The sequence below is a fragment of the Cibotium barometz genome, chromosome 19, assembly GCF_041138505.1.
Source record: "Cibotium barometz isolate CiBa-2024 chromosome 19, ASM4113850v1, whole genome shotgun sequence".
In the NCBI taxonomy this organism is placed as follows: domain Eukaryota; kingdom Viridiplantae; phylum Streptophyta; class Polypodiopsida; order Cyatheales; family Cibotiaceae; genus Cibotium; species Cibotium barometz.
Window position 1 is genome coordinate 19716289 of NC_141064.1, and position 26783 is coordinate 19743071.

The following is a 26783-nucleotide window of genomic DNA, read 5'->3' on the forward strand; positions in this document are numbered from 1 at the left end:
AACAGGACCTGAGCAGTAGGAAGGCAGACGTGACCTTTGGACAACTAGTGGAAATGATACCGAAGCTGAAGCGCCAATGGAAGAAACTAGTCAGCCCGCTAGAGAAGGAGCCCAACAGAGGGTCAGTAAGAGTGTTGGCCATTGATGAGTCTTCAGACATTTGTCCCATAGTAGATGTTTGGCACAAGAGAAAGAATCTTGGGCAGGGATACGTGGATGGTGGTGCACAAATTTGTGTAATCACTCAAACATGTGTGGAAAAGATGGGCCTGACAGTAGAAGGAGTCTCAGGATTCCGCATACGACTGGCAAACCATCAAAAGATCAAGTGTTTAGGGGTAGTGAAGAGCTTGGAAATCGAAGCTTATGCAGTCAAAACGGTAGTGGATTTTCATGTAATGCCAGCAGGATTAGGGGCTTATCCTATCATCCTTGGAAGGCCATGGCTACGTGCAGTGCGGGCCGTTCAAGATTGGAGACACGGAACAATCAGTTTATATGGAGAGAAAGGGGGCAAAAGATTATTTGACATGAGTAGCAGGAAACCACTAGATGAAGATTATGAAGAAGGGGAAAGTCCAAGTAGTGAGGAGTCTTCCACTGTGTCAGATGAAGACAGTAGCACCACCACTAGTAGTGAGGGAGAGGTAAATGTGGCATTTCTGATGGTGGACAGGGTCTTTGAACAGACCAGCATAGTCGCATCCATGAAAGGGATTGAAGATGAGTCCAAGGGCCCATACGAAGTGATTGAAGAGCTAATGCAACCTCAGGTGAAGCCACACGAAAAGCACGAATTGATGGCCAGGATGATTAGCACAGATCTCTCAGTCATAGAGAAGGAGAAGTATTTAAAGATGTTGTCAACATATCCAGATTTATTCATCACATCGTATGAAGAAGTTCGGGGCTTCAAAGGGGAAGATTTGCACATAGAGCTAAAGGAAGGAGCCAAGCCAGTACGTCAAAGACTAAGGAGAATGGGTCCAGAACAGATGAAGGCTTTGCAAGAGGAGGTGGGCAAACTACTAAAGGCTGGTTTTATATGCCCTGTGGAGACAACAGAGTGGGTAAGCCCAGTCGTGGTCACTCCAAAAAAAGACGGGAAATGGAGGATTTGTGTGGATTTCAAACCTTTGAATGCAGCTACAAAGAAGGATCCATACCCACTACCTTTCATTGATCAAATCCTGGATTCAGTGGCGGGTCATGAAAGATACAGTGTGTGTGATGGGTTTTCAGGCTATTTCCAGTTGAAGATTGCTCCAGAGGATCAGAAGAAAACCACTTTCATTACGCCATGGGGCTGCTTTTGCTATACAGTACTACCATTTGGGCTAACAAATGGTCCAGCTCACTATCAAAAGAGAGCAAATTGGGCGCTTCTGCCATTCATTGGAAAATGTGTACAGGATTTCATTGATGATTTTTGTGTCTACAGCACACGCATGGATCACTGTGAGAAGCTGGAGATGGTGCTGGAACGATATAATGATTGTGGTGGCCAACTCAATCCCAAGAAGTGTTTCTTTGCAAAACCAAGGGTAAAATTGTTGGGTCATATGGTGTCAGAAAATGGCATTGAGGCTGATCCAGACAAGGTCAAGGCAATCATGCTTCTTCCTTCTCCAGAGTCTACAAAACAGTTGGCAACATTCATTCAGAAGGTAAAGTACATGTCAAGATTCATTTCATTGTCCTCACAGCTTTTATATCCATTACAACAAGTGGCAAAGCACGATCCTTTGCAATGGGATGACAAGTGTGAAGAGGAGTTTCGAAGAGTCAAAGAAGTCTTGGGGGAGATGACAGTGGTACAGGCTCCAAATTGGGAACAGGTTTTTTATGTGAATCCTTCAGTAGGAGAGGATGCTATTGGTGCTATGTTGCTGCAAAAAGGGAAGGGGAGCCAATATATGCACCCCGTCTATTGTGCTAGTAGGGTAAAGTCAATTGCAGAGAGGGGATTGTCAGAAATAGAGTTGGTAATGGTAAGTGTGGTGTTTGCTTGCCAACGGTTTCGCCAATATCTTTTGACAAAGCCATTTGTATTCCTAACTAGCTACACATTCTTGCCTCAGCTAATCAATGGTGTAAACATGTCTAAGGCAGTAAAAAAGTGGGTGATTGAATTGCAGGAGTTTGAGTTCTCTTTCTTGGTGGAAGAAAGTAACAGAGCTACTTTGGCAGACTTGTTAACTTATAAGGAAAACCCTCTACTTGTCAAAGAGGAAAGTGTTAGAAGGGTAGAAAGTGTGGCAGAAGTAAGCAATGCTCATGTTTTGTTCTTTGATGGTTCATACAGGAAGAGCCATGATGCAGCTTCGGGTGGTATAGCTCTTTATGACCAGCAAGGTAAGCTGGTTTGTAAAAAGGGATTCAAAGTTGATGCTCATACTAACAATGAAGCAGAATATTCTACATTGGAAGCAGGGCTAAACATTTGCATTAAGCATGGTGTAAAGAGACTATGCATAAGAGGTGATTCTCTACTGGTGGTAAAGCAAATACTAGGAGTATGGAAGAGCAAAAACCCTGCATTAAGGAACAAGTGTCTCAAAATCAAGAGCTTGTTGAAGGAGTTTGAAGCATGGGGCATTCGGCATGTGGAGCGTTCTCTTAATACAGAAGCACATGAAGCAGCACAGGGAATGATTGGTGAGCTATATGTGTTAAAAGCAGATCTGCCACTTTATCGGGGTCGTGAAAGTCTGACACTGGAAGAAGAGTTTTTGTTGACAGGAGTCATTCCCCAGGACATTGAGAAGGCAAAGAAATATGGGTTTGTACGCAGAGCTTGCAAATACAAGCTCATTGGTGACACCTTATACATGCAAGGGGCTGACTTGGTGTTAAGGCGTGTACCATGGAAGGAAGAGCTGTACAGAGTGCTTGAGGAGAATCATGAAGGAGCATGCGGTGGTCACTTTGCATTTAAAATCACATTGCACAAAATCTTACAGGAGGGTTACATATGGCCAAGTATACAAAAAGATGTGCATCACTGGTGTAGCTCATGCAAAAGGTGCCAGGCATTTGGGAAACGAATTTTAAAACCAGAGTTGCGCAAGACAATCTTGGCCTTTGACATTTTTGAGAAGTGGGGAATTGATGCAGTAGGGCCCTTACCCATTACCAGCAGGGGAAAGAGTTATATTTTGACAGCTGTGGATTATCTTTCCAGGTGGGCAGAAGCTAGAGCAGTGAAGCAAATTACGGCAAGAGATGTTGCAAAGTTTGTTTATGAAGACATCTGCTGTAAATTTGGGGTGCCCTTGGAGCTTCTTTCAGATCAAGGGCCCGGTTTTAGAGCTGACTTGCTTGAATACTTGTGTGTCAAAATGCGGATTAAGCATAATTTCACTACTCCTTATTACCCGCAGTGCAACGGTTTGAATGAAAGATTCAATGGTGAACTTATACACATTCTTGCAAAGGTGACAGAACATCAGGGCAAGAATTGGGATCTGGAGTTGTTCAGTGCTTTATGGGCTTATCGTACATCGGTAAAGACAAGCACAGGTTTTACACCTTTTCACTTAGTGTATGGCAAAGAAGCTTTATTACCGGTGGAAATTGAGTTGCCTGCAGTAAAAATGTTAGAAAAGCTGCTAGGGCCATCTAGCAACACATTTAAAGAGAGACTCTTACAGTTACAAGAGGTTCAGCTGGACAGGATGAGTGCCTTGGAACATTATGAGAAGATGCAAAGTAGGGCATTGACAAAGATAAATGAGAAGATTAAGAAGAAGGATATTGAGGAAGGTGATTTGGTGTTACGCTATAACAGTAAGCTGGATAAAACCTTCCAAAAGAAGTTCCAAGTAAAATGGGAGGGGCCCTTCAGAGTAATGAATTGCTTTGCTAATGGCACATATCAATTGGCTGACCTTGATGGAACCCCACATGTATCAAGGGTGAATGGTTTACGTCTCAAGTTATATCATGCACGACTGATGATGGTAGACAAGGATGAAAGAATTGAAGAAGTGAAAAGCAGTGAGAACATGGCAATATCAGATACATTGAGTCTCACGACACTGTTTTCTGCTGACCATGAATGATCTAGCAGGCTAGGGGATGGGCAAATTATGTTAGGTATTTTTTTGGTAATATTTTCTTGGCATATGTACACACCCATGCATGGCATTTACAAATAAAGAATGTCCATCTCCAAGGGCCAAAGGGGGTATAAGGCCACATGTGAACGGATCTAACAAAAATGTGCAATGTGTACAGTTAGTTATTGGTTTACCTGGATAAATAATAAATGGAAGAAGTAAGAGATAAGAATCAGTTTCACAAGACAGATTTTGGCACTATCATGTATGGACAAGGTTGTTGACAAATAATGTGAGCATGCAAAGCATTATTTTAAAAAAAACTGGATAGGGACCCGTTAGAGGAGGTCAGCTATAGTACCGGTCCTTGGCATTTCATGGGAAACAAAGGTGTGTGTGGTGCAAAGTCTTCCTTGAATGAAAGAGTCACCTTGGGATTTAATGCAAGGTTTGCTTAAAATAGAAGGTGGCCTTGGAGGGTTTCAAAAGTTCCTCAACTAGCCTCAAAATTCAAAAGGAGCCGCGTGAAGGTGGGGTGAGCTCTCTGACACACGTTGGAGTATTATGAATAATATGATATTCTTGGGTTGAATGGGCAGCACACGATGGTGTATAAAAAGAGGAGGGGAGCAAGCTCAAAAAGAGAGAGAGATATTACCCGCAGCTTCAATGTGCTGTGCGCAGCCTATGGGCATGGAAGAGCGCTGCTATGTTTTTTATAGTGAGTGAGGGAGAGCGTAGCTCTAAGGTTTTCATAAGAGCTGCATTGCATTCTCTATTAGTGTGTATAAGGCTCTCAGTATTTTCAAAGTTTGTAAGGGAGAACTGCGCAGTACATGTGCGCCGCTCATTGAGTAGGGAAGTGGTAGTGTAGCTGTAGCGCCAGAGTGGGTGTGGGGGAGAATACATTATTCTAAGTTCAGAGAGGTTGCTTAGCAACTGGTAAGGGAGAGCAATTGTTCTGGTTTCTCTCGAAAAGCTGCGCTGCACTCTTTCTTGGTGTATAGGAGGGGAGCTGTAACCTTCAGAATGAGTAAAGGGAGAACTCGCCATTCTTATGCGCAGTACATGTGCGCAGCCAGGTGTGTAGATAGCTTATATAGCCAGTGTGATAGCGAGAGCTCGACTCTCTGATGCTCTCAGGGGGTGCGCAGCCCATGTAAGTAAGGAAGGTGCGTAGATACACATAGCTGGGCGCAGCAGAGGGCGTGAGAAAAGCGCTGCACTCTCCACGAGTGTAAAAGGGAGCACTCTCCACGTGTGTAGAGGGGGAGCTGCAGTCCACGTATGCAGAGGAGGATTGCGTAATTGTGAGGTTCAAAAAAAGCTGCGCAATCCAGGTTTATAAGAGTGTGAGAGAGCTCGTGTGTGAAAGGGAGCTGTAATTCTAATGTTCTTTGATGGCAGCCCATGTGGGTAAGGGGACACGTGCAGCCATTGTGTGAGAAGGCACCGTCTTCAAGGTGTGAAAGCCCGGGTGTTTTTCCTTGTATGTGAGAAGCTGCTCTCTTTGTGTTTAAGGGAGGAAGGAGATAAGCTCGTTTCCTTTGAAGAGAAGTATCCTCAGGACAGCACATGGCACTCCAGTCTGGGTGGGGAGGAGAAGCTGCAACGCTACTTGTATGAATCAAGAGAAGGTGCCACGCCTTGAGAGTGCGGATCTCTGTCATGATGTCAGCCCATGCAATGTAAGTGACGGCTGGCCAGCTTTTGTGTTCTCTTTTCTTTTGTGAAATAACTCCTATATATGTGAGGAATCACCAGTTTGTGGCATTGGAAAACCCATGTACATGATAACCAAGTCTCTGATTTTGTGGAAAGCTCATGTGTATGAGAAAGACAGCCTTCTGGTTTTGTTTGAGAGAACATGTATGAATGGTGGTATGCTTCTTCAACAAACAAACTGAAGACCATAAAGTGATTGTGTCTCCATCCACACACTGCTTGCCAGGTTGGGAGAATTGAAGTTACTTACTGATATTGCCTTTTCTTGGGAAACTGAAGTTTTGCATAAAGCTCATTTCTGATGGAATGTAACCTTGTCTATGGCAAGTGGTTCTCTCACCATTTCTCTGTGGTGATCATTTTTGCTTACGGCCGTGAGCCTATTTCATAATAAGGGTGCACCCCTATATGCATATGTATCAATTGAGTAAAGGGTGGCAGATGTTGATGTGCCCATCTCCCCTTGCATGTCTTGATCAAATGTATGTAGGCTTTCCCCAGTTGCTTGGAAATTGAATGAGGGTAGAGACAAGTCTCATGCTTGAGATGTTAAATGTTGTGTCAACCCACTGAGTAGTTGACTGGTGCCCCTTTTTCTTGATGTTGGTGTGTACTCCAAACTGTGGAAAGGCATTGCTATAGAGGTGTTCCGTGATTCTCCGCCTCCCTTCACAGCGTCAACACCTCGGCCGGAGTGCCGAGGACGTGGCCATCCGGGGTTTAGTGGGAGAGGACGCCCATGCAGAGTCATGGGTGGCCAGGCTAGTGTGGACGGCAGGCCACACACTATATAGCCTAGGGGATGAGAGGCAATCCTCATTCTTCCTCTGCGGCTGGGTGGTGAGCCAGAGGCCGTCCCCTCCTGTAGTAGCACCCGTATAGCGGCGCTACGGAGATCTAACATTGGTATCAGAGCTTGGCATCGGGATCACGAGTGGCGTGCGAAGTAGACCCAACCATTTAATGATTGGCTCTCAATCAAAATTGGGGGGATAACCTTATCCCAAAGGTCTTCATCATCTTCTACAGCAAGAAGTCGTGTACACAGAAGAAGTTGGCCATAGCTGGAAGGAAGGGTTTCTCTCTATTCTCCTTTTTCTCTTTCTCTCTCCCTTACACACACCCAAGCTCTCCATTGCAGACACCTTTCTCTCGGATCGGAGCATCCCGGAGTAGCGACGCTTGTAGAGACTCGCAGCGCAACACAAATTGATAGTCGACGACAATCGCAGGCGACCGTAAGGGGGGTGACTATTCTCTCTCCACTGCTCATTTTATTAGCGTTTTTGTAATTTCCGAGTTCACATTTTTATTTGTGCAAGAATTAAAATATGTCTGCTAGGCGTAGTGTGTCCCCACCGCCTTCAACTTCTCTAGGGTTTTCAGGTCTCTTATTCTCGGTCGCGGCTTTGACCCCGACCGAATTGTCAAGCCGTATACGCCCGATCGTTGTCCGGTCCGGAGTACGCTCGTCGATCACGCATGATCCGCCAGCGCCCTCCTCATCTGTTGACCCCGCCTTAGGACCCAGTGAGCCCGCAGCGGCCGCAGTAGCAGATGACCCCTTTCTGGCCGATGGGCCAGATGACATGAACACCGACGTCGTCGAGGGGACCGAGGAAGACCTCTTGGAATATGACGACGACGATTATGACCTATTGGACCCTACCGACGTCCTGACAGAGACGGAGCTCTCTAGTGAACTTTTTAAATATCTTAATGCAAAACTGAACAATATGAATAAAGTCCAGACTGACTTAGTCACGATGCTACAGAGCATCTCCACACGGTTAGACGCACTGACAGCCGCTCGGCTAGTACTCCGACTCCTCGTGGTAGACGAGCTCCTGCGACACGGGTGAGCGTAGCCTCGCCAGTGGTTGCAGGAGTACAGGCCGATGCGCCTGCGGGGCTGTTCGTAGAGACAGCTTCGTCGTTATTGAAAGACTTGAAGCCGCCTAGTTTTGGTGGCGAGGAGAAAGAGAGAAACAAGTACTCGGTCAATATGTTTCTAGCGAAGTGGTCAGACTTGCACGCGCTGCGATAGCAGCCTAGCCGGGTGCACCCCGTAGTAGAGGCTAGCCTCTCATTAACCGGCAAAGCATACAAGTGGTGGATGAGTTTGACAACTCGTCCTGCCACTTGGACAGAGTTTGAAACGATATTTCGAAAAGAGTTTTTGCCTATTAATGAGGCGGAGAGAAGCTGGGAGTTATGGGACAAGTGCTCGATGGAGAACAAATCCCTGACTCAGTACATCTCAGACTATAGGGAGATAGTACTCAAACTAAAGGGGATCGATGCATTCCAGACATTGCGAGGCTTTAAAAGAGGCCTCAAAGATGATTACCTTGAGTACGTAGAGCCCTTACAGCCTAAAGACTTAGCACAGGCAATTAAGTATGTGCAGATATTTGATGACATCAAGCGCCGTAGTGCGCGTGGTGGTTCGAGCAGGGTAGAGGGCAGTGAGAAGAGGAGGTCAGGCCTTAAAAGAACAGGGTTCCGCAGTGATAGCAGGGGGATAGGATGGACCAGGGAGGACAGTGGTCATTGGTCTAAAAAACCGCGACCATCCAGGAAGAAAAGAGACAGCGAAGTCCAAAAGAAAGAGCAGTATATTAAAGCGCGAAAGGAAAATCATTGCTTTAATTGCAACGATGTAGGGCACACGAAGGTTGAGTGTCCAAAGCTTAAAGCCAGCACGAGCGGCAACGAGCCCAAAAGAGATGGTAAATCCTCTAGGCAGTTGCATATAGTGCAGAGACTCCCTCTCAGTTCCGCAGAGTTCAGAGAGGTGACAGTGTGTCATTGTGATGAGCATCACGCTTGTTCGGTGACACCAACGATGTGGCAGCCTACTGTAGATCCGCATGACATGGTGCGTATGTATGGCACCATAGGTGGCCGTAGAGTCACAGTTTTTATCGATGATGGAGCTAGCCACAACTTGTTGAACTACTCGTTGGTCAAGAAGTTGGGGTTGACTGAGACCCAGAGCGATCGTGAGTATACTGTTGGCCTAGCCAACGGATATGACAAAACGGTATGGAATACCGTAGTATTGGGGGTCCCATTATCTATGCAAGACTACGAGGCTCTGCTTGACTTTTAGGTCAAGCACTTAGCCAGAGCAGACGTATATCTAGGCAGGGAGTGACTATATGGCTTGGGCCCTAGTCTAGCTCGGAGTTACCTACATAATACGCTACGTTTTGAGCATGGAGGTAGAGTCATTACCCTGCAGGGCGACCGTACTGTCCCCGCCACACCACTTATTTCCTCCATGGAGCTGTGCACAGCGGTCCGCAGAGGCCAAATAGCAGAGGTATATGCTTGTTACCCTCTTTTAAATTCTGTTTCCGTAGATGAAACTGTAGATGATGTTTGTGTAGACAAACAAGGAAAACAAAATAGCTTTGGACGAGACCCACTGTTTGAAAACCCTGTTTGGCATGCATGCGATTCAAACAAGAAAAAATCCAAGGCGAAAGAGACATTAAAGAAAAAGTACACAAATACTTTAATGAATTTATTAGAGGAATTTCAGGATGTTTTTCCTGATGATTTGCCAGATGGCTTACCACCATCTAGAGAAGTAGACCATGGCATCGAAGTTATGCCAGGTTCAAAACCTGTAAGAAGCAAACCTACTTATAGATTAAGCCACTCCGAGGCACAGGAGGTGGAAAAACAATTGACGGAATATTTGAACAAAGGCTTTATTCGGCCTAGTTCAAGTCCATGGGCATCGCCTATTCTTCTGGTAAAGAAGAAAGATGAATCTATGTGAATGTGCATAGACTATAGGGCTCTTAATCAGATAACGATTAAGAACAAGTATCCGATGCCTCGCATGGATGAGTTGTTTGATCAACTCTATGGATCGAGATACTTTACAAAAGTAGACCTGAGATCAAGGTATCATCAGGTTAGAATTAAAGCAGAAGATGTTGTGAAGACAACATTTAGGACCCGTTTCGGGCATTTTGAGTTTTTGGTTATACCATTTGGGCTAACCAATGCTCCAGTGACGTTTATGACGCTGATGGACAGCATTTTACGTCCATATGTGGAAAAATTCGTAGTAGTTTTCCTAGATGATATTCTTGTGTACAGTAAGACACAGAAAGAACACATAGAGCATTTGCGTCTAGTGTTCGAGTTGTTGCGAGAGCACAAACTATTTGCAAAGAAGAGCAAATGTGAATTTTTTGAAACAGAAATTCACTACCTTGGCCATATTATATCCGCCGATGGTACGCGGATGGAGCCAGAAAAAGTAGAGGCTATTCTTAAATGGCCAGCGCCGAAGAATCTCAAGGAACTGCAGATTTTTCTTGGCATGTCGGGGTTCTACCGACAGTATGTAAAGGACTACGCGAAGATCGCAGTCCCGTTGACTGTCCAGTTAAGGTCAAAAACTAAAAACATTAGTTGGGGGGAAGCCCAATAGAAGAGCTTTGATAAGCTCAAGGTGGCCGTAGCAGCTGCACCTGTTTTAACTATTGTCAATCCAAATGAGCTGTTTGTCTTGGAAACAGACGCTAGTGATGAGGCCATTGGGGCCGTACTTATGCAAAGGGGACGCCCAATTACATTTGAGAGTAAAAAGTTAGATTGTGCGCAACGTAACTACTCGGCTTACGAGCGAGAGTTACTAGCGATAGTTCATGCAATGAAAAAGTGGAGACACTATTTATATGGTGCTCCTTTTGAGGTTCGGATGGACCATGAAAGTCTGAAATGGCTTTCAAGTCAAAGTGAACTGAAGGGTAGAAAAGCTCGGTGGGCGGAGATTTTACAGGAGTTTGACCTTCAGATACGTTACCAGAAAGGTAAGTATAACGTGGTGGCAGATGCACTTAGTCGCATGCCACAGATTAATGAACTTAGTTTCACAGTCTTCAAGAATGATTTCTTGGAGTGGAGAGACTAGCCGTGTCTTCTGGGTATAGTTTGGAGCCGGAGAGCTCTAACGTAGGCCCTTCATCACCTTTGACTGCCACAGTCTCAAAGGGGGGTGATAAACTTCGTCGGGGGGAGAAATATGCTAATTACTCCATGTTTGACGACGGGTACTTACTCTACAAGGGTAGAGTATGTGTGCCAACTATTGGTGATTTCGGGCCCAAATTCTTAAAGAAAGTCATGATAGTCCAAGTGCGGGTCATCCCGGGATTCAGAAGACCTATGCACTAGTAAAAAGACAGTTTTATCGGCCTAGTTTGTTTAAGGACGTCCAGACTTATGTGTTGAAATGCAAGAAGTGCCAGGTCAATAAACACGAACATCTTAAGGTTGGAGGACCTACTCCATCCGCTGGAGATTCCTCAGGGAAAATGGGAAAGCATTTCCATGGATTTCATTACCGGTTTACCCAAGAAGAGTCGAGGGAATGACTCGGTGTAGGTGGTAGTGGACAGGTTAACTAAAATGGCAAAGTTTATCGCCACGAAGAAAACTATTAAAATGCCAGAGTTGGCAAAACTCTTTATTGAACATCTCTACAAGCTATATGGCCTGCCCGCAGATATAGTGTCGGATAGAGATAGAAAAATCAACAATTATTTTTGGAGGGAAGTCTTCAAAAAGTTGGATACTACTCTGAGTATGAGTACGGCAGATCATCCGGAGTCTGATGGCCAAACTGAAAGAGTTAACCAAATTCTAGAGGATACGTTGCGTTCTTATGTTAGTAAGAAGCAATCTAATTGGGAAGAGTACTTGCCCTTATTGGAGTTTGCCTATAACAGCTCCAAACACTCAGTGACTGGATTTACACCATTCATGTTAATGTATGGATTCCAGCCGAGATCTCTGATGGCTGTAGGCCTAGAAAAGGAGAAGATTCAATCTGTCAAGGATTTCCTTGAAGATATGAATGATATGCTCAGAGCCGCACGTGAGAGCATTCGTAGCGCTCAGGATCGCGCTAAAACTTATGCGGATAAAGGACGTAGAAAGGTGACTTTGTATTCCTCAAGGGTCCTGCGCAGTCAGAAACCATGAAAACGAGAAAGTGTGATAAACTTTTTCCGAGATATTGTGGTCCTTTTAAAATCCTTAAGAAGATTGGGGACGTAGCATATAAACTTGAGTTACCGGAGAGTTCTCAAGTCCACCCTGTCTTCCATGTTAGTAAAGTGAAGAAATCAGTTCACGGGTTAGAGAACGCAGTTTCTCCAGAGATTTTAGTAGACTTGATAGAGCCACCAAAGATACCACATGAACTTGAAAAGATTCTAGGATATCGTGACAGACAAACCACCGGGAGGTACTTGTTAAATGGACAGACAGGGATGAGGAGGCAGCTACTTGGAAACGCCGTAATGCAATTTCCAACAGGTTTCCCCAGTTTGTTTCCGAGGACGAAAACTCTTCTTAAGGAGGGGAGTAATGTCACGTAGGCTGTGACGCCTGTGACCGACAGCAAACCGGATGGCTAGACGGGACTTTAGCGTCAACGCCTCGGCCGGAGCGCCGAGGACGTGGCCATCCGGGGTTCAGTGGGAGAGGACGCCCATGTGGAGTCATGGGCGGCCAGGCTAGTGTGGACGGCAGGCCACACACTATATAGCCTGGGGGATGAGAGGCAATCCTCATTCTTCCTCTGCGGCTGGGTGGTGAGCCAGAGGTTGTCCCCTCCTGTAGTAGCACCCGTAGCGGCGCTACGGAGATCTAACAGATATAGAGAGAGAGGGGAGAGACAGAAGGGAATAGGAATCTTGCACAGCACACCACATTGAGCGGGGAATAGACCCCGCCCCCTTTCAGGAATTTATTCAAGAACAATCCACGGGCACACTGGCCAGGATCAATACAATCAATGAATACAAAACAAACAGATATGCCAATGTAGGATATCCAAGTCGATGTCGATGTCAATGTCAATGTCAATGCCGAGCACACCACAGGGATGACCCACAAGTTTCTCTCACGGGGCTAGTACCAAATCCAAATCCAATGAGTCCAAGTCCAATGAATCCAAGTCCAAGTCCAAGTCCAGATCCAAATCCAAGTCCAAGTTCCATGTTCATGTCCAAGCTTCATGCCCAAGCTATATTTCCAAGCTTCCATGAGTAATCTCCACAACTCGTACAACCTTGTCGATGAAGAAAACCATGGAAAAGCTCTTTCTGGCAAGAAAACTGATATAAAACCTGTTTTAATGGTTTTTGGGCGGTAAAAGCCTCCAAAAAGCAATTTTTAGGATCTTTGGAGCAATTTTAGGGTTTTTGAAATTTTTAGGGTTTCTAAATTCTATCCGTACATGCCCGTACACGCGTCCATATCACCCATGCATATGCCCATACAAGACTAGGGCTGACCGTACATCTGAAAAGCAAGTTGGAGAAGGTGTTGATGGCGAAGAAGAAGCTCTCCATGATCATAGTGATGCCCACACACACTCCACGATCTCCTTCAATCTTCAATGATCTTATTCATGGTACTTCAAGACAAATCCAATCCTTTTTATACTTGTAAGAGACTGTGCTTTTTGCCAAAAAGCCTTCATGCTTTTGCTTTGCCTTTTTATGCTTTGCTTTTCTCTTTTTGCCTTTGCTTTTTCTCTTTTTACTTTTTTTAATAAAATACTACTCAACTTTTGGTGCTTTGCTTTTCTGGCTTTAAGGCCTTGTTTTTTGGCCTTAGGCCTTTTAGCTTTTTGGTCCGGCTCAGTCTCCTCTTTTCAATGGTGCCCTTGGCTCGCTGTCAACCTTGTTTGACTTTTTGCTTTTTCCTGCTTTTTGACCAAGAATGGTGCTTTTTCTTAATCAAACCTTATGGATCTTGTTCCCATGTCTTCTTCCACTTGTTTGGTGTCCGGGCATGGATTTCATCATGTGAAAAGAGCTAGGAGGACCAAATAGTTACAAGAGCTCTCATCTTTTTTACATGTCTCAATAATGAGAGAATAGCTGAATTTGTAGTTCTTGCCCAAAATCACTTGAGAAAAGTGCTTTAAAACTCACTTATAGAAAAGGAGCAACTCTAAGATTGAACAATAGTAAATCTTTCATACAAGAGTCATGGGACTAGCCATCTCTTGGAGGCATTGTTTATCAGAAGTGAAGGAAATTAGAGCTGCGTACATGGATATGAATACTGTTAGTCTACCATAGTGAGACACTAACATGGTAGCTGGACTCCAGTAAGAATTGGTGTAAAAACCAAGAAATTGGTGTCAAAACCAAGGAACTGTTTGTGTATTCATTTGTTTATTTAATTTATGCTTGCGAGTATATTTGTGTATGTGTGCCAAGGGGCAAGGACGCCCGGTTAAACCCAAAGATGATCATGTGTGCACGTGTATGTGTCTTCTGACATATAATGGATGCTTGTTGATCTTGATAGGAAAAGAATCATGCTAGCAAACTCCTGCCTCAAGGCGACTCTAGAGGTGCAAGGAGTGGGAGTATCTACCAAAGAGGTCAAACCCAAGGTCACTTTTTGTGAAGGGTGAAATCCGTGAGGGCAAGATGCTCCAAAGCCAAGCACAAGAGAAGAGGAGGACATTCTGCATGAAGAACCATGTCTCAAAAGCCCATAGCAAGAAAAAAGCTAAGCCCATAGCAAGAAAAAAGCAGAGGAAAGCAAGACCTAATAGGACAACTATTTAATAAGTTGGGGGGATGTTACCAAAGCATCAAAATACAAGTTGCTGATATGCAAAAACGCAATGCGAAAAAAAAAAGTGTTGGGAAAGAAAAGTGACGTGACGTTGATGATGTGGCATTGGTGATGTGGCACTGACACGTGACAAGATAGCAACACAAGGTCCCCTTAGAGGCTTGGAATGATGCGACTAGCTTTTGGAAAGCAAAAGATTAAAAGTTTTTTAAATACTTAAAAGAGAAGAGCTTTCAATATTAAAAAGATGCTTTTTGGACTATAAGTGAGTTTTAAAGCACTTTTCTCAAGTGCCATTGAGAAGAACTATAAATTCAGCTATTCTCTCATTGTTGAGACATGTAAAAAAGACGAGAGCTTTCTAGCTCTAAGAACTTGTACAAAGACTCCTCGAAGAAGTTTTTTCTAGTATAACTTGGAAAGGGGGGGGGAGGGATCGGCCCAAGAGTATTTCGACTCCTAGTGTGGTGTCTTCTCTCGCTACTCTCTCTCTTTTGTTTATTTTCAGATTTTCTCAAGGTTTTACGCGTGAAATTGTTGTTTTCTTGAAGATAAACTAAGTACCTGCATAGCCCTAATGAAAATTTGTTTCAATCTCAATTGCTCTTTCAAGGACCGTTTTGTAGCCAGTTTGATTTGAGTTTGAGGCACCTCAAGCTTGCCTTGTCGTAGTTGACCTATGACTAATAGGAGAAGAGAGAAAGAACAACTCTTATATTATTATCTAACGTAGAGTACGACGCTCTTTACGATTTGTTGACAACGGGGTGCCAACTCTTCTATCAAAAGGGTAAGGAGTGCCTGCCCGGGAACATTACAGTGCTTCTTTCTCAACTGATAGAGGGAAAGAGTCTACAAGTACCACCTTATTATGACTCAATAGGATTACATGTGAAAACACTATCAGCCAGAGTGGCACATCCCCTTCAAGATCCTTAACCCCCCTTTGTTGCTTGGAGCCTTTACTCGCCATGATATTCCCCTAGCAGGCCCATCCCCCTCCCCCACCCCCCCCCCCCCCGTGGGTGTCATGTGCATGCTCATTCCCAAGGCTTTTTCCTAAAGGGCAGCAGATAAAGAACCAACTTAGAGCCAATGAGGTGATAGCTCAAGTGGTGAAGGTGTTTGCCTAAGACCAAGAGGTCTTGGGTTCAAAACCCCCCGTGGTGCTTCATCGGTGGCGTGACATACGAGCAGATAATTAAGCGCCTATGGGCAGTGAAAATTTAGCAACTACAGGAGGATCTTGGGCCTAAGGCCAGTTGCCAGGGGCCAGGGGCGGGGGGGACAAAAACAAAAACCGAACCAGTTTAGAACCAAATACAGGAGCTGGCGCAGCTAGTGTGGGCAGGGAAAACCTTATGGAGGACTCATGTGGCTGTCGGCCATGAGAAATCTATGGCTTGCGATGATGTACTACCTTTTTATACTACATGAATATACTGAAACTCAGCTCTCTCACTCTCTCTTCTCTCCATCTCTTGCTTGTGTTTTGCATGAGGTTGTTCCAGGATGGTGTTTAGGGCTGAAAGAAGACTCCTAGAGCTTCCACATATGACATTGGTATCAAAGCATCAAGCTCAGCAGGGCTAAACAGTAATTCAATCCCAAATGAAGGTGCACAGTCCAAGGAGAGTAACACAATGAAACCAAATCCTAGAACACTTGGTGCACAAACAGACAGCACGGTTTTCAGTGAAAAGATTGCCAGGAAGGGAAGGATGTCAGGTTTGTGAGTCCTGGAAAAGACAAAGGGATGACAATCGTCATCCAAGAACAGAAGTTGGAATCAAGTCATCAAGTTTAGCAGAGGGGGATGTCATGTGCATGCTCATTCCCAGGGCTTTTTCTTGAAGGGCAGCAGATAAAGAACCAGTTTAGAACCAGATACAGGTGTTGGTGCAGCCAATGTTGGTAGGGAAAACCTTGTGGAGAACTCAAGTGGCTATCGGCCAGTACATAAGTGAGCTAGATAAATAACCAGTTTAGAACCAGATACAGGTGCTGATGCAGGCAGTGCGGGCAGGGAAAACCTTGTGGACTCAAGTGGCTGTCGGCCAGCACCACATAAGTGAGCTATGGTTCTGTCGACTATAGCAAGAAAGGATTTATTGTCCAAGGACTTGGTCGACAACAGGTTGGCCAGTCCATGAGGTGTTCCAAGGCCTATATAAGGCACCAATTGCTCATTGTGTAGGTATTCACTCCTCTAGGGAGTAGAATCAGTAGATTAGGACACTATGAGTCAAGAACCTTTTGATGATGGGCAGCCTATGGCTTGCCATGATGTACTACCTTTTTGTACTGTTTGAATATACTAAAACTCAGCTCTCTCTCTCTCTTCTCTCCATCTCTTGCTTGCGTTTTGCATTAGGTTGTTCTAGGTTGGTGTTTAGGGCTGAAAGAAGACTCCCAGAGCTTCCACATATGCTCCCAGATCCTTGCTAGGCTTGTGCTACATATCTCCAGGCACTCTTTCTGGGTTGATTTCTTGGCTGAACATTTAAGATGGGGCAGCTATAGCTGTGGACACACTTGGTGAACAATGGGATTGACCTCATAACCAGCAGGTTATTGACAGCTTGTAAGCAGTGTACTTTTTACGTTGCCAATTGACAAGCTTGGTCTATGGAATCTGTGGCTTGTAGTGACTTGCTGTCATTGAAGCCACCAGGATGGCTGAACCCCTACCCTCTGCCCATGTTTTGCAGGATGACGATTGTGGCTTGTAATGACTTGGTATCATTGAAACCACTAGGATGGCTTGGACCTTATCTTCCGCCCGTTGTTTTGCAGGACGACGACCGAGAAAGTGTGGTACAGAACCCCATGGGGTTGGAAACGGCTGAGCTGGAAGTTGAGGAATCACAATCCAGCTATGCACTGAAGGATGAACACGGTGCTCTCTTGATACCGGGTGCTTCTTGCTAAGTGGGATTCAGATAGAAATCCACACGTTGTTGCATGGGTCCAAGAGTGGCTTGATTGTTGCCATATATATATAGGCAGTGATGTGTGTGAACACACTTAGGACCGCCGGAGCACTTTTTCCCTCTTTAGGAGGTTTTTTCCCCCGGCTTGTATATACGCCCATCCTTTTAGGGCTAACTTATCTTTTGTACATTGACACAATCTAATACATTGTGTGTTGTGTGCATTCTTGCTTCTTCTTCTCCAAGCTTTGTGTGCTTTCCTGCAACCCTAATTCCAACAATTGGTATCAGAGCAGGCATCGGCTCCTAGGGCTACGCCGCCAGCACCCTCCGACTCACGTTCTCCGATTGAGGTGAGCTTTCACGAGCGCTTGCAGGTCCCTATACTCTGCAAATAGACCCGCAGGGCTTTGCGTTCTCAGAAATCGTATCTGAGGTCGTTTCGGGCTCCGTTTTTGCATTTCAAGTTCTGCACAGGTGTTTTCGTCATTTTGTGCAGAAATTTCGACAGTGCAGTTTTCTGCAAAACAAGCATACGTACTCTATTGTGGACCGTGCTACATAGCACGAGTTGTTTTCTGTTCAGTCTTTGCTTCATTACAGGTAGCTTTTGCATCAGTTTCAGTCAGTGGCCATGGCTGATAACAGCAATGGTGTATTTCGCATGTTATCTGCTGATGACAAATTGGATGGAGACAATAACTACCCACTTTGGGCATACATGATGCAGCATGTTTTGGTTGCAAAAGGAGTGTGGAACATTGTGCAGGGTATGGATGTACGTCTAGGTTCTGTGGATGTAGGATCTGTTGAGGATGTTGCAGGTTCTACCAGCTCTACTGTTGCTGCTGTTTTACCCACTGCTGAACAAGCTCGTTGGGATGGTAAAGATGAGCAGGCTCATGCCTTGATTGCACTTTCTGTCAAACGTAACATCACCCCACATATTCGTTCAGCTAAAACAGCAAAACAGGCTTGGGATATTCTAGCTGGTTTGTATGCAGGTCATAACGAGGCAAAAATCTCTTACCTGCGTAAAGAGCTAGAATTGAAGTTTATGCAAGAAGATGATGACATGAATGTTTTTCTTGCTGAGATTAAAGATCTCAAAGATAAGTTTATTTCTGCAAGTGAGATTATTCCTGATCATTCTCTTGTGCAGACTGTTCTTAATGCTTTACCTGAGACATATCAGACTTTTGCTTCCACATGGAGACTTCTTACTGAGGACAGACTTGATGCTGTCAAGTATGATACTTTAGTCAACAAGCTCTTGCAAGAAGCGCAGTCCAGGCAAAACAGGACCAAGCAGCGTGCAGTTGATCAAGCATTTATTGTTGCCCAGCAACAGAGAAGAAGTGGTAAGGCAGTCCCTTCCACTGTTTCTTCTCCTATTAGTAGGTCTGCAACTTCTTCTCCTTCCACAAGTAGCAACAATAAGTCTGAGAAGGCTCTTGATAAAGGCAAGAAAAAGACCAGATGCAACTATTGTAAGGCAAATGATCATGTCATTAAGAATTGCCCTAAGCTAAAGGCTAAAGAGGCAAAGAAGAAAGAGTCAAACGCAGCCACAATAGCGGATGCTTCTACAAATGCAGATTCTGCAAATGTTGTGCAGGATACAGAATGGGCGTTTAGCGTGTATTGCCAGTATGACCCATCTGTACATGATGCATGTTTGGCAGTTTATGTTGACTCTAATGTATGGTATTTTGACAGTGGTGCTACAAAGCACATTACCTCACATCGTGATATATTCACTTGTCTTGAGGCTATCTCTAATGGGAATACTGTCACATGTACCAATAATGCTTCTTACCCAGTGAAGGGCGTTGGTAAAATTATGCTTACTGGTGCAAATGGCAGCGCTTTCACACTTTCAGATGCTTTGTATGTGCCAGGGATAAAGAAGAATCTATTATCTGTCTCTGCGCTTGCTAGACTTGAATTTGTAGTCAAATTTGTGGATGACAGATGCACTGTTCATGATTTGACTTCTGGTGATACGATTATTGCATCTGGCACCTTGTTTCGTGGGCTGAATAGGCTCAATTCTTATGACAAGTGTGTGGAAAATTCAGCAAATGCAGTTTCTAATGAAAAGGCAGTTTCAGATGCAAAACTATGGCATGCTCGTTTTGGTCATCTGAACTTTGCTAGTTTGCTGCGTTTGCAGAAATTTGATATGGTTGCTTCATTGCCCCCTCTTGAGGCACCATTGAAACATGTTTGTGAAGGCTGTATTTTGGGCAAAATGCAGCGTTCTGCGTTTCCAAAGGATGGTTCTGTGCAGGCCACTCGCAAATTGCAACTTGTACATAGTGATGTATGTGGGCCTATGCAAACTCCTTCATTTGGTAAACACTTGTACTTCGTGACTTTCATTGATGATTACTCAAGGCATGCATGGGTATATCCGCTGAAGGCAAAGTCCGAAGTGTTTTTGTGCTTCAAACAGTTTTTTCTTATGGTTGAAAATGTATCCAATTATACTGTGGGCACCCTCCGTTCTGATCGAGGGGGAGAGTACTTGTCTAAAGAGTTTGATGCATTTCTGGCTAGTCGTGGGATAAAACACCAATGTACAGTGCCGTATACCCCTCAGCAAAATGGTGTTGCTGAGAGGAAAAACAGGTCACTTATGGAGATGGCATGATGTATGGTCAAGAGCCAAGCTTTGCCACATGCGTTTTGGCTTGAGGCTGTCATGTGTGTTGCATATGTACTCAATAGGTGTCCCACCAAGGCCTTGCAGTCTATTACTCCATACGAAGCTTGGCATGGCAGGAAGCCTTCTATTGGTCACTTGCGTGTCTTTGGTTGCTTGGCCTATGCTTTAGTGCCTGTGCAACAACGCAGAAAATTGGATGATAAGACTGTCAAATGCATTTTTGTTGGTTACAGTGCTGAGAGCAAGGGTTACAGATTATATCATCCGCAGTCAAAGCGTATCTTGATTAGTCGAGATGTTGTTTTTGTGGAAGATGCTGTACAGCCTTTGTTATCATGTACCAAAGAGATAGGTGTGAGCTCACGGGATGTATTTGATACATTGTTGCCTCTGTTTACAGGTGGGAATTCAAATGTAAGTCCTAATGAGACAAATATTCAGCCTATGCAGATTTCAAATGACATCATAGATCAGCCTATTTCTGATGCAGATTTACAGGATGTAATTTCTGAGGATAGGGCTGAAAATGAGCAGGCTAGAAATATGCCTAAATGGCTGGTGCAAATCTTGCGTGATAGTAAAATTGATGCACCTATATCTAGTCGTACTCGTTCAGGTTTTCAGCATACCTCTTATGCATCAGATTGTTATGCTTTGGTTGTGTCTAGTATGTGTGAAGAGGAAGAACCTCTTTCATTTGATGGTGCATTGGCAGCTCATAATGGTTGGAATGTACATCAGTTGGACATAAAGACTGCGTTCTTGAATGGAGATTTGCATGAGGAGGTGTATGTATCGCAGCCTCGTGGTTTTGTTCAAAAAGGGCAGGAAAACAAAGTGTGCAGGTTGAAAAAGGCTTTATATGGTTTAAAGCAAGCTCCACGAGCTTGGTATGAAAAGATACATGCATATTTGACTGCACATGGTTTTCAGAATAGTCCAACAGAAAGCACTTTATATGTTAAATGTGTGGATGATGTACATCTAATCATTGCTCTCTATGTCGATGACATGCTGCTCACAGGACCAAATGAAAGTCATATTGCTAATTTTAAGGCTAATTTGAATGCCTCTTTTGAGATGTCAGATTTGGGGCATTTGCATCATTATTTGGGGATACAATTTAAGCAGTGTGATGGAGGTATTGCTTTGTGTCAGACAAAGTATATTGAGACATTGTTGCAGAGATTTGGCCTTCAAGACTGCAAGCCTATTGCTACTCCAATGGAGACAAGTTTGAAGTTGAGTCTTCATGATGCTGGAGATCACTTTGATGTCACACTCTATCAGACAACTGTTGGTTGCCTCATTTATGTATGCATTACGAGGTCGGACATTCAATTTGCAGTCTCACAAGTGAGCAGGTTTATGCATAGCCCAGGGTCTTAGCATTGGAAGGCAGTTAAACGCATCTTTCGCTACTTGAGTGGCACCATATATCTTGGGTTGTTTTATCCCAAGGGGGGATCGTTGCTGCCAGATTTACATGCTTTTTCGGACTCAGATTGGGCTGGTTGCTATGACACAAGAGTGTCCACAAGTGGTTTTTGTTTCATGCTCGGTAGCTCATGCATATCTTGGTTGAGCAAGAAGCAACCTACTGTGACCACTTCTAGTTGTGAAGCTGAGTACAGGGCAGCTTTCACAACTACGATTGAGTGTGTGTGGCTCAGACGGCTTATGACTGACTTGGGTGTTGGACAGGAGTCTGCCACCTCTATCTTCACTGACAGTCAGAGCGCATTGGCAGTTGCGAGAAACCCAGTTTTTCATGCTCGCACAAAGCACATTGAGGTGCATTATCACTATGTCAGGGAGAGACTCTCAGCAGGAGAGATAAGCTTGGCCTATGTGCCAACACAGGACAACCTCGCCGATCTTTTCACAAAGGCGCTTCTTCGTGAGAAGTTCGAAGCTTTCCGCAAAGCTTTGGACTTGCTCCCCTTTGTGGACTGATCTACTTCGGGCATAGCACTCCCCTATACATGAGTGCCAGCTCTCGTTCACACCATCACTCCCAGGGGGGCTTTGTTGCCATATATATATAGGCAGTGATGTGTGTGAACACACTTAGGACCGTCGGGGTACTTTTTTCCTCTTTAGGAGGTTTTTTTCCCCGGCTTGTATATACGCCCATCCTTCTAGGGCTAACTTATCTTTTGTACATTGACACAATCTAATACATTGTGTGTTGTGTGCATTCTTGCTTCTTCTTCTCCAAGCTTTGTGTGCTTTCCTGCAACCCTAATTCCAACATTGATAAAGCCGATTTCATAGAATGAGAATTATGATGGAATGTTTAATCCATTCCATGGGTCATATACCGGGTTACATGGGAAACAAATACTGGATGTTTTGGTACTACTGTACTTTTTGTAACAAACTCCTAGTTAATGAATTTTTTTCATGAGGTCTTTTTGTATTTTACTAAAATATTTGTCAAAATCTTATGTTGCATGCTCTATGTCTTCTACATCACGAAGAAAATATTCATGACATTAGGTAGAAGTGCTATGCTTTCGTTTGTTGGTTCACAGATCATGGCGTGTTATGGTTTGTCCATATGCCATGATTCTCACCGAGGGATGTGATGCGGAGATATACTAGAGAGCGAACCCTCTAAAGGAGCAGAGAAATGATCCCTAGACCATCGTATCCTATGTATGACCCAAGCAGCTTATGGTGGGTGAATATATGGAGGCCAAGACCTAGAAGGCTGAGGGTTGTGCATGACTTGTGGTGGCTTGGCTAGAGTAGTCAAGGTCACGAGGGACTTTATACCTAGACAGTTTACCGGTGGCTAGATTATGGCCTAGACGGAAAACTGAGGTAGTGGATATGGTGGTATCTTTCATCTTTGAGTTTATACGGATTGGATTAGCTAGGTTGATCCGGAGGTTTGACCATGGCATCCAAAGGGAGGTTTGGTTGCATCAAGGTCCAGTCTTGAGGGGAAATTGGTCGTTCCACCTTAGACTTGTGTACCTAATTGTGGTTTACATGGGGTATGTCTTGGTGGTATGGGACACCAGGACGGACTTCATGTAGGGTCTCTCGACGCTTCTAAGCCTTAGACTAGGATGCTCTATGCCTTGTGGATAGCTAGCCTCAGAAAATAGCCCTGCGGAATGCGAGGCCAATGTGTGGGAAAATAAGATAATGGACATTAGTGGTTGTCTTGAGCATGGCAATTCACCAGGGGTGTACAAACCTTCGGGAATACTGGTCTTGGGCCAATTAGTGCTTTAAGGGCACTAGATTCATTGCATACCCTCTCTCATGTGATGGCGAAACCGATGTAATGACTTGTACCCCATGTACAAGGGAGGTAGCCTCCGTTGTACATGAGAGATGAGATGTTTGAGAACTTGTGGGTCTGAAACTTTGAGTCAAAGACCTTTGGTTGTGCCCTAGGTTTTGGGATAGCAACGATTTACTGACTTTGTGACACTTTGTGTGAGGTACCCACAAAGGTAGTGATGCTCCAAGGTGGGTGTAGTTCCACAAAGTCATCTGGTGCTCGCTAGGTGGATGAAATTTCACGATGGCACTCGATCCCTTGCTTCTGGAAATCAAAGGGATATACACTTGTCTTATGGGGTGCACAACATGGATGCTGAGTGGATGAGATATATACTTCCTAGTGCTCGCTAGGTGGATGAAATTTCACGATGGCACTCGATCCCTTGCTTCTGGAAATCAAAGGGATATACACTTGTCTTATGGGGTGCACATCATGGATGCTGAGTGGATGAGATTTATACTTCCTAGTGCTCGCTAGGTGGATGAAATTTCACGATGGCACTCGATCCCTTGCTTCTGGAAATCAAAGGGATATACACTTGTCTTATGGGGTGCACATCATGGATGCTGAGTGGATGAGATTTATACTTCCTAGTGAGTAGTAAACCTCTTGTTAAGTGTCACGTGCATGCCTGTGTCATGGCTAATCTTCAGCATGAACTGGCTTAATCCCTGCTTAGTGCAGTAGTTAAGACAGCATCATCATTAACATCATCAGTAGCAAAGCATCAACCTCATCATCAGCATCAGACCATCATCCTTATCATCATCAGAAACATCAGCATCAGAAACATCAACATCATCATCAGACTCAGCAGTTTAATCATCATCATCAGCATAGGGAAAGTATGGGTTCTGTTGGCTGGCAGCAAATGCTCTATCGGCTGGCAGCATTGCTCTATACAGCAGGTGGCTAGGGCTTCAACAGTGGCCAACTTCTGGTAAGACATCAAAAGTGCAGCATTAAATGAAGAGAACTCATGTGTTTGTCCCGACAACAGAGAAGATGGGCCGATTGCATCATTCCCCATATATATAGAGCATAAAAGCATAATCGATTCAGTTCATAATTCATCTTTCATTCATAGCATCAATAGACTCATGTAGACAGGGGCCTAGGTCACCCCCATGGGGCTAACCATAGCCCTACATCATGTACAAGCATCAAGTTACCTTTTTGTACCATAGTAATACAAGAAAACCTAACACCTAATCTCTCTCTTCTTCTCTCTCCTCTTTGTCTTAATCATGTGTTAATTAGCATCAATGTTCTTAATCATGCTTAGGGCTGTGGATCCCGCGCATGCAACATTGGTATCAGAGCATTCAAGCTCAACCCACTAAGCTACATCCCAAGGAAAGTGCACAATTCTAGCAGATTGGATGCAACAAGGTAGCAAAAGGAGTGGTCTGCAACAAGCGAAGCCAGAGGAAGCATCCCCTGAGAGTAGGTACGCATACCCAGTACCTCATTAAGCCCTCAGATCATTTCCAAAGGCCTAGCAACAAGCATGATCAGTTCCAATAGGTGACCCACCGTTGTGTCAAGGTTAAGGGAAAGCAGGCATGGGGACAACAGTGAACAGATGCTCAGTTCTTCATCAAAGACTTGGAAGTGGAGATCAGGAGTGAAGGTGTTCAAACCAAAAATATCAGTGAGTCAATAGAAGTCAAAGTCAGTAAGCAGTTGCAGAGTAGAAGTCCAAGGAGGAAGGATGACAGAGTCTCCACCCCATCATCAAGTTTAGCAGAAGGGAATGTCACATGCACACCCGTGCCATGGCTTATCTTCAACATGAACTGGCTTAATCCTTGCTTGGTAGTGCAGCAGTTAAGACAGCATCATCATTAAAGCAAAGCATCAGCCTCATCATCAGCATCAAACCACCATCATAAGCATCAGCATCAGAAACATCAACATCATCATCAGATTCAGCAGCTTAATCATCATCATCAGCATAGGGAAAGTATGGGGCCTGTTGGCTGGCAGCCAATGCTCTGTCGGCTGGCAGCATTGCTCTATACAGCAGGCGGCTAGGGCTTCAACAGTGGCCGACTTCTGGTGGGACATCAAAAGCGCAGCATTAAACGAAGAGAACTCATGTGTTTGTCTAGTATTCTGGCCGACAGCAGAGAAGATGGCTGACTGCATCATTCCCCATATATAAAAGCATAATCGATTCAGTCATTCAGTTCATAATTCATCTTTCATTCATAGCATCAGTAGACTCATGTAGACAGGGGCCTAGGTCACCCCTGTGGGGCTGACCATAGCCCTACATCATGTACAAGCATCAAGTTACCTTTTTGTACCATAGTAATACAAGAAAACCTGACACCTAATCTCTCTTGCTTCTCTCTCCTCTCTATCTTAATCATGTGTTAATTAGCATCAATGTTCTTAATCATGCTTAGGGCTGTGGATCAGTACAGCAAGGCTTCCGTCGTGCATGCAACATTAAGGAGGTTGTATGTTTGTCTTCAGGGGCATGTGAGGACAACAGTATGATACACTGCACGCAGTAGACTGGGAGTGGAGTTGATTGTTTACCCCAAGTTTAGACTAAAGGTTAAACCTTTGGTTAATCAAATTTCGTGCTTTTGTGAGAAAGATCTTTTGTAGTCTCAGAGATTCAATCAGTTGCGTCATATTGTCCTAGGGAGTCTCCAATCATTGTTGAGATTCCAGTAACCAGTGACCTGAGGAAGCTATCATGTAAAGTTTGTCTTGAGTTCCCACCAAATTTGGTGGAGTGACGAGTAGCTTCAACTGGTTTGTCTGTGATAGTTGGTTCCATGAGACGGGCTACTTACATTTTGCATTTGGAAAGCAAGTAGAATCTGAAGTGCTTATCGCCTCCATTATAGATTGCTCAAGAAATGCATGATGACATGAGGAGTCGGGCCTTTTAGGCCATGATATGAATGTAACCTGGGACAATGTTTATTCTCCCTGAGCAAGTTGCTTCATTAAAGATGCAAATCCTCAAACTGCAGGTAGTTGGAAAATCGTCGATGTAGTCACAGTGGCCAGTCAGGTGCCTCCAACATAGCGGACCACTTTTATGGCACAAGACTCTTGTTGCAGCCTAGTAGCTTGGCAGACATTGCGAGCTGGTTATCATGAGACTGTAGAGGGGTCAAGCACTCCTGCAGAGTCTGGCCTGTCCATATGGACGGACTGCATTCACACCCTTTGTGCAGATGGGAGCACTTTCCGGGTAGCTCCAGGGCTAAACAAGATTGGAGGACAGCTTTTTTGCTTATTTGAAGTCCTGGACCTTTTCTCTCTAGAGGTGACAATGGGATCACTTGGCAGTACGTGGCTCTTTTCCCCACCTCCGCATATGTAGTCTTCCTTCTAGAGCAGCCAGCCATGGGAGATGTTACCCTCTCATCTTTTAGACTTTTACTTCAGTAGAGGCATCATATCTACTATATATCTCTTCAAATGTA

The 26783-nt window shown here is 44.4% G+C and overlaps 1 protein-coding gene across 7 annotated transcripts in view; it reads left to right on the forward strand.

Annotated features, from left to right (window-relative positions):
- LOC147628314 (histone-lysine N-methyltransferase SUVR4-like) overlaps nucleotides 1-26783 on the forward strand; it is a 134499-nt gene that overhangs the window by 106687 nt on the left and 1029 nt on the right. The gene's annotated exons all lie outside the window — the stretch shown is intronic.